This window comes from Gopherus evgoodei, chromosome 6 (genome assembly GCF_007399415.2).
Source record: "Gopherus evgoodei ecotype Sinaloan lineage chromosome 6, rGopEvg1_v1.p, whole genome shotgun sequence".
NCBI classification, from domain to species: Eukaryota; Metazoa; Chordata; order Testudines; family Testudinidae; genus Gopherus; species Gopherus evgoodei.
In genome coordinates, this window is record NC_044327.1 from 34,556,884 (window position 1) to 34,565,960 (window position 9,077).

A 9,077-nucleotide genomic window follows, 5' to 3' on the forward strand; every position below is an offset into this window, starting at 1 on the left:
TCGTTTTAATGAGACTACCCCACAAAGTAAGTTCCTACTTGCCATAGATAATGATGGCAGAACTCAAGGCCTGCATCTTTCTGCCATGTCAATGGAGCCATACTCCCCTTTACAAAATACCATCTATCCCATTATTTTTTCAAGAGTTGCTATTTGTAATAATAATGGTTAATGTGCAGAGGACCAAAACCAGAATTAATGTTATCACCATGGGGATTGAAATCAGAATTCTCTAGCTTTTCCCACTTTGTGCCAAACCAACATTCCTAGAGTAAAACTACTAACACACTGGTTGTATTTTTGTTTACTGAACATGAATCAATACTACTATACAATAAAATTTCTATACAATTTATAACATCCCTAAGAAAGCCATAATTTACTGTTGCTTCATGAAAGCAAGAAATAAATTAACTGTTAATCTTTTTTAATTTTGTTTAGGTCCAGATTCAGCAAAGTACTTACACATATGAAATAGAATGTTCAGCAATGTCTAAGTGACTTAGGAGCACAAATGAGACTCATGCTGCCAAGTAACTTAAACACTTCTGAAAATTGCACTTGTGCATGAACTCCATGTATGTCAATGCTATTTAAGCTTAACATTAAACATGAGCTGACATCTCACTATTCCTTCCTCACAGGTGACTATACTTTATAAATGGCCAACTGATGAAGCAACTGTGATGGAAGATGCACTGCAAATCCAATTATTTGTGTCATGTAGAGTTTTAGTATTATGCCACTACTATGATGAAGATAAGGGTTCATCTACGTGGCAGGTTCCTGCATGGAAAGCCCAGGTGTGAATCTGCAGCACACCAGTTTGCTGTTCAGTACTAGCTTGCACGCACTCTACTACAGTGCACTAAAAGTCCCTGTCTGCAGCTTGGCTTAATGCAATGTAGATTCACATCCTGGCTTGCTGAGTAGCAGCTTGTTGACTAGACAAGCCCTAAAAAAATATTTTCTTCCATCACAGTCCAAGGAATTTCAAGTTTAATTCTTCAGAGCGATGGGCAGGCTGGTGAATCTAAAATACCTCCACTCTTCCAGACTGAATTTTACTTTCAGTGAACAGCTTAGCACCTTCTTTATGGGAAACAAAGTATATCCTGAGCTTTTTGGCTGCTGCTGTACCATTGGTAAATGTCTCTTATGTCATTCAGTGAGACAGACGATTGAGAGCATCCTCTAACCACCTGCAAGTAGGATTGCCAACTTTCTAATCACACAAAACACCCCGCCCCACCCATTCTGAGGCCCTGCTTGTTCCATTCACCCTCCCTCTGTCATTCACTCTTCCCCACCCTCATTGGGCTGGGGCAGGGGGTTGAGGTGTGCGAAGGGATATGGGCTCTGGGCTGGGGGTACAGGCTCTGGAGTGGGGCCAGGGATGAAGGGTTTGGGATGCAGGAGCAGGCTCTGGGCTGGGGCAGAGGAGTTTAGAGTGCAGGAGGGGGTGTGGGCTCTGGCTGGGGCCAGGGATGAAGAGTTTGGGGTACAGGAGTGGGCTCCAGGCTAGGGCATGGGGTCAGAGCTCCAGCTGGGGGGCAGTGGACTCTGGGGGAGGGCAGGGGAAGAGGGATTTGGGGTATGAGAGGGGACTCGAGACTGAGGGCAGGGAGTTGGGGTGCGGGAGGGCATGCAGGGTCCCAGCTGTATTTACCACGGCTCAGAGGAAACGGCTGTCAAGTCCTTGCGGCCTGTAGGTGCACGGGCTCCCTTTGGTCACAGTTCCCGGCTAATGGGAGCTGCAGAGCTGGGTTCTTGGGCAGGGGGAGTGCATGGAGCCTCCCAGTCCCTGGCCATCCCAGCACCTAGGGGCTAGAGGGACCTGGCAGCTGCTTCTGGGAGCTGTGCAGAGCTTGGGCAGGCAGGGAGCCTGCCTTAGCCCCAGGTCCCCACTTGCGCCGCCAACCAGAATTTTAATGGCCCGGTTGGTAGTGCTGACTGAAGCCACTGGGTCCCTTTTCAACCAGGCGTTCTGGTCGAAAACCGGATGCTTGTCAACCCTATCTGCAAGTTCAGTCTTCATCCTTGTTGACCGGTAAAAACCATGGAGGGCAGCTCTGGGCCCACTATTGCCTTCCCTTTGGGAGAGCAGGACACAATCACTTCCTGACCAAGGGCAGCTTACGGCTGTCATAAACAGATAGTTAAGGGTTAATGTCTCTTTTACCTGTAAAGGGTTAAGAAGCTCAGTAAACCTGGCTGACACCTGACCAGAGGAACAATAGGGGGACAAGATACTTTCAAATCTTGGTGGAGGGAAGTCTTTGTTTGTGTTTTTGTTTGTTGTTGTTCGCTCTTGGGATTAAGAGGGACCAGACATACATCCAGGCTCTCCAAAGCTTTCTGAATCAGTCTTTCATGTTTCAGAATTGTAACAGCCAGGCAAGGTGGATTAGTCTTATGTTTGTTTTCTCAACTTGTGAATGTTTCTTTTTGCTGGAAGATTTTTACCTCTGTTTGCTGTAACTTTGAATCTAAGGCTGGGGAGGTGCCTCTAGTCTATATGAATCTGAGTACCCTGTAAAGCATTTTCCATCCTGATTTTACAGAGATAATTTTTACCTTTTCTTTCTTTAATTAAAAGCTTTCTTTTTAAGAATCTGATTGATTTTCCTTGTTTTAAGATCCATGGGGATTGGGTCTGAACTCACCAGGGATGGGTGGGGGGAAAAGAGGAGGGATGGTTAATTTCTCCTTGTTTTAAGATCCAAGGAGTTTAAATCTGTGTTCACTGGGGAATTGGTGAAGCCTCTCAAGGCAGCCCAGGGAGGGGAAAGTTGGGGGCGGGGGACAGAGTGTGTGCCAGACACTGAATTTCTGGCTGATGGCAGGGTACCAGATCTAAGCTAGTAATTAAGCTTAGAAGTGTTCGTGCACTCTAAAGTTCAAAGTGGGGAAAGAAACCTTGATAACATCCCTGAACAAAAAAAGACAACTCTTGACATTAGCAGTCACAAATTATTACCTGGTTGCTTTGCTGAACAGGGATGGGCTTAACGGTTTTGATGATTTGTGCGTCCATGAGTAAAATGCATCTCTTTCCAATATATTGGATGCTATGTACCTGAATGCATTCACTCTGACAAGGGTGAAATAAAATTAAATTTAATATTAATTCTTATTCCTTTCTTCTTTGCCCTGAAGTTTCCTCATGGAGGTGTGATGTATTCCTTGTAAGTCTGATAAATGAATGCACCATTATTTTAAAGTGTTAACTATTTTTACTGCATTTTGAATGTGAAGATGATTTTCTAGGGTCTTTTGTTTCTCCCTTTACTGCATATTTCTAAATTCACTGGTATCACTTATAAAAATGTTATTCTCTTAACAATTTTTAAATTAATTTGTCATTATGTTTTTAAGTAGCTTGGCATTTATTTAGCAACTGTTACCTCACTTTCCTTTCAAGCTTATCATCACGCCTGTGTCTATTAAACATCATTCCAGTCATCACAATCCTCCTTGAATCAAAGGCAACTTGTTTTTTTTTGGTGGAAGCTTTGAATTAATAATTCATTTGGAAGCATATTCTGTGTTGTACATTTTCAGAAGATAGAACCATTCTCATGTCAGTCACCCGAGCTCTATCAGAACGAAGTATCATACCTTTTATGCTCCAACAGTACAGTGGATGGCAAGCAGCTAAGATAACCAGCTGTGTTAATCCTGGCCACCCTCTTTACATTTTATTGCAGAAAATTCAAATTCAAGTCTTACTTTCATATGGCATTGAAGAAAAGAGAGTTATATTTCACCGTTACCCAATATAGTTTGGTTTAGGGGTTGTAATATAATGAAACCTAAAAATTCACATCAGTCCAACCACTATTATTTTATTTGGGGAGAGGTACAGTTCGTTCCTAACTCCCCATCCAGTACTTTCAGAGTTCCATTCCTAAATATACTGAGCACTGTCTGAACTTGTCCACCTGTAATGTTAGTCTTGAAACTACAAAGTTCTCCATGCAGGCAGACCACTGTCCCCCTGCAAAGTCCCATGGGCACAGAGCTCCTTGGAAGCTGCTCACAGGACTGGGGCCTTTTCTACTCCTCAGGGGTATTGCAGAGGTTAGTATTAACTAATCAGTTGCATAGTGCACCAGGAAGGAAAGGCAATTTGTACATATGCTCCCAAGATCATATAGTCCAAGCTAGACATTGCTTAGGAAAAGACAATATAAGGCAGTTAAAGGACTGATGAGATCTGTACAAAATAAGACTACAAAAACAAGGAATTTGAAGACAATGGCATCATCTTTGTTCTGTTGTTTTGTGTATGAGAGAGATTTTTCAAAAATATTCAATTTATTTTTAAACTGCATTTAGATAAATTTGACAGAGGAGTGTGGGTCAGCACTGCAGAGTGCATCAAAACAAACAGGGCTTGTTAACATCAGTATTTAATGGTCCTGATTCTCTGCTGGCTTGCACTCTGTGTAGCCATTTAGACCAGGATAAAGTACGGGTAAAAGGGTATCAATTGGGATCTGATCGCATTTTAAACACCTTTTGCACAGCTGTAAAGGACCAAAGTAGGTGCAAGGCAGTGGAGAATCAGGCCCAGGGCCTGTAAAGCTTAATGCAGATGAAAACTGCCATGCGTTATTATATATGAACTGGGACTGCTACTATTGTCATCTACAGAATCCTCTGGAACAATGAAACGTGTGTTATAGAATCCTTATATGCCTGAATGTGGCTAAGTATATTTTGTTCTGTAGCTTAATTTCCAGCATAAATTTTGCGAAATTTTTAAAGTTATTGTAAATGGTTAATATTGAGACAGTGTATTTATCCTGCCATTTCAACTTGTCTTTCTCTGAGTAGAATGAGGATTAGAAATGGCTTATACTGTAAGAGCCTTTGCTGAGGCTGGTACTGTCAGCTCCCACATCTGGATTGTTGTCAGTGAATCGTTCACTATGTTTGGTCTCTAGTGCATCCCCTTTGATGGTAACTGAGAACAACAACCTTCTTATTTTTCTTAACCTTTTCCTATCTAGACATTTATGGCCAAATAATGCCATCTTTATTTCAGGCGGCATGTGTAGTTTACCCCAGTTGCTTCATCAGTTGGCCATTTATAAAGTATAGTCACCTGTGAGGAAGGAATAGTGAGATGTCAGCTCATGTTTAATGTTAAGCTTAAATAGCATTGACATACATGGAGGCAGGAAAAGCAAGTAATCTATACAATATAGAAAGACTAAGGGATTTATCCCTGTGGTTCCTAGGTGATGCCTGCCTCTTTCTCCTGAAAACCTCCAGAACTTTCTCAACATTGCTAGCAAAGAAGTCTTGGACTTGCAGAATGTAATATACACAGGGATCAGGCAGCTTGAGGTAAAGCAGAACAAACAAACTAAACCTCTGTCTATGGCCATAGGAACCAATATTTGCTCCAAAGTAGAAATCCTTGAGAGAACTAAGTTTGGGATAAAGCTAACATAGTAGTTTTCTTTTTTTCCTTGCAAAAGGTTTGTTTTGCATATGAAAAGCAAACAGCCTTGTGTACTAATAAATGCTGTTTATATCCCTCCTTGCCATCCACAAACCCTAAATCACTCAGTGGACTTTATAAAATGGTTACAAGATATGGCCCTGATCCATGGAAGAACTTAAGCATGTGTGTACAGCCATCTCTAAGTATGTTTTTAAATGCAGTCCTGAATAACTTTGAATTTATGCTCAAATCCCATTGACTTCAATAAAACTTAAGCATGCACTTAAGTACTGTCCTAAGTAGAGATGCTTTCTGACTCACAGCCAATGTATTTATAAGATTACCACCCACCAGCTGTTTTTTGTCATAACAAGAACTACTCACATGCGTAAATCCATTGATAGTGATGGGATTAATTGCACGAACAAGTCTGAGTAAGGGCTGCAGAATCAGTTATTGAATACAATGGATGGTGACATATTGGGAGGCTCACTCTGCCATTGAATTGTCAATAAAAATAAAACTAAGAGAGAACACTAGTGAAGACAGTATTAAGAACAAACTAGATACCTCATGGTCTTTTCCCTGAGGATTTTATGACTGAACAATATCTTATAACACTTGCTCTGTACTGTACGTTGTTCACTTATTCATTGCTTCAAGTCTACCTGCTTCCCTTGTGATTCAGTAAAGGTTTCTCATTTTTTTACCCCTTTCATGCCATCTAAATAAGAAGCTGTTTGATGGCTATTCAGAGCTCATGATCTGGGACTAGGAGAATTTATTTTGGCTACATCGTTTTTCCATCTGACACCTATCATCAGTCTAACAGGTAGAAGAACAAGCCTCAACCTTTTCACTTGCACCACAGTGTTAAACACTGGCTTTGAGGTCTAAGATATGTCCCCTTTTAACAACTGTCTTTGTCATGCCATCTGTAGTGGCTCACTACAATGAATGCCAACCTCAGGGCAGATTATTAAGAAGCAGGGCAGAGACCCAAAGGGGGTGTATGTTCAATAATTAGATTTTACCAGTGTGAACTCCTAAAGCACCGTAACAGTCTTACCATGGAGTCAGACAGTCCTCTTCAACATTCCAGTCTTTCTTGCCATCCCAGCAAGCTGGACTTAGTAACAGATGGTCATTTTACACCAAAAGTCACAATAATATTCAGGTTACACCCAGTCCTAAAGGACCAGTCAGTCACTTACCCCAGGTCAATTTTCACCTTAGATCTCACACTAAAAAACAATGCTTGTAACCAGTCCTATAATAAACTATCTAAGCATTTGTTAACTAAGAAAAGAAATGAGAGAGAGTTATTACAAAGTTGAAACAGGCAAACTTATAGACAAATGAGTAACAGTTTATGGTTTCAAAAATGACAGAGTTGTAGTAATCTGCCACCTCTGAATACCTTTAAGGGCTAATCCAGGTTGACCCTGGGGACCCCTGCTTCTCTTTCATAGCGTCGTTCCTATGAGATCAAAACAGCAAGAGAGATAAAAATAGCTGACATGAACATTTTTTGTTTCCTTCTTCCAGAATCCGAGCTGATGAGATGAGCCCTTTTGAATGTAGCCTCTTCATGGGTGTAAGGGACAATTAATAAAGTGTATGTATGATGTTCCACAATGGCCCATTTAGTTTGATAGACCTTCTTGATGGGCAGGAGATGATTCCTCCTGACTGGGTTCACCGTTTCAGAGCAAACATTTTTTGCCATTACAAAGCAAAAACTCAAATATTACCTACTAGTATGTATTCAAGAAATTATACGTATGTAGCAATTGACAAGTATTATATACATTCTAAATGCATTGGTATAAGTCCAGTACCCAGCTTAACCATACTAACACACATGTGAAACAGATTGGCTTCCAGCAATGACTTTCCCAGTACTCAGCTGAGGCCTAAATCCTTGGCAACAGCTGGCACCTGGTCAGTCAGTGTCTTATTTTTCCATGGAGAAGACTTGGTGACCAGTCTTGTTTAGTAAATAAACTTCTGTGGAATGAGCACACACTAGCACTATAGGTGTCACATAAGCAGGGAGTCAGATTACTTGAATCAACTCAACTCAACTCAACCATTAATTTGCTGTGTGACTACACAAGCCATTTATCACTGGTCTACACTGAGAACTTATATTAACATAGTTGCCTCTCACAGAAGCGTGAAAAATCCCACACCTTTGAGAGATGTCACTATGCCTACCTAACTAACAATGAAGAACTCTTTCTTTGACCTACCTACAGCCTTTTGGGGACAAGGATTACTTGCGTCAATGGGAGAACCCCTCCCATCGGCATAGGTACTGTCTACACTGAAGCACTACAGCAATGCACATGCAGGCCTGCAGCTGTGCTGCTGTAGTGTATTAAGTGTAGACAGGCCTTAAACCTCAGTTTCCTAGTTTCTCCATTTATACAATGCTGATACTACTAACAACGTCAGTAAAGTGTTTTGAGATCTGATACCACAACAATAAGTGCCTAAGAGAGATGGTAGATATGGAACAGTTAACTCTGAACTTCTAAATGACAATTAGTTGAATGTGTATTATTTTGCAAGACATTGTTTATAATTAGTTTAAAATTTAATCATTTTCCTTAAGTCTAAAACAACCTGAAAAAAACAAATACTGTGAAGTCACAGCACTTTTTTAAAAGAGATTAAATCTGTAGGCTTTATTCTGTTTATAGGATTTGAGCTCCTTCCCCTTTTTGAAAAGATTTCTTGTGTGACTGAGCACAGCTGATCACATCGGCTTTGGCTTGTGCAACGTAGAGCAAATAGAGCCATAAGAAATGTTTCTGATCAAAAGCAAAACTGATGCCTTTTGGATTTTACAGTGTTTTACAAGCAGAACGAATCTCTCTCTCAAATATTGGTCTTAGTGGTGTGACGAACTGGGAATGTTCTTGATGTTTGCTCTGAATACTGTGTTGGTGCCTCAGTGTCCCCATGGCAGTTCTTAAGTATCTAGGTGGTGGGATAAGGGGGTGTGATTGCTGAAGAGCAAAGGGCCAGTGCACCTAAATGCCTGGCACTCTGTCTCCTAGCAACTGATGGCCTGGGCCCCTCCTCTGCAAAGGTGCCAGCTGAAGGTGTTGGAGACAAAGGGATCAGGTGACCTCCTATGTCTAGAATCTCCTGATCGGGAACCCAATTGTGAAGACCCTCGTCTGATTGGGGACCAGACTCCCGGGGATGCCTGGCTGATGCTCCAGCTGCTCTCAGATCCTCTTGTAGCCCCATCTGGGCCAGGAATCTGCTCCTCAGAGCGGTTCTTCTCCTCCAACTGCATGATTAACTGTGCCTTGTTGAATTTCCCCATGCATAACCCTCTCTTTGTGCATAGGATCACAGTGTCCTTCTTAAGGAGATGGTGATAGGCCATCACTTCACCATTCCCAAGTGGCTCTGGACTCACAGGCCTGTGTGCTCTTGTCTCCCCCATGATTTCCAGGAAGAACCCCTGGTGTGCCAGCCCTTCTCGTGATCACCACCTCTTTGCCAGGGTCGAGCTGCAGACTCCTCCGTCCCTGGGACTGCTCCTGCAATCCCCCGGGGAACCCTGTTACTGCAAAAATCCTTCTCTCTCCCAGGGTCG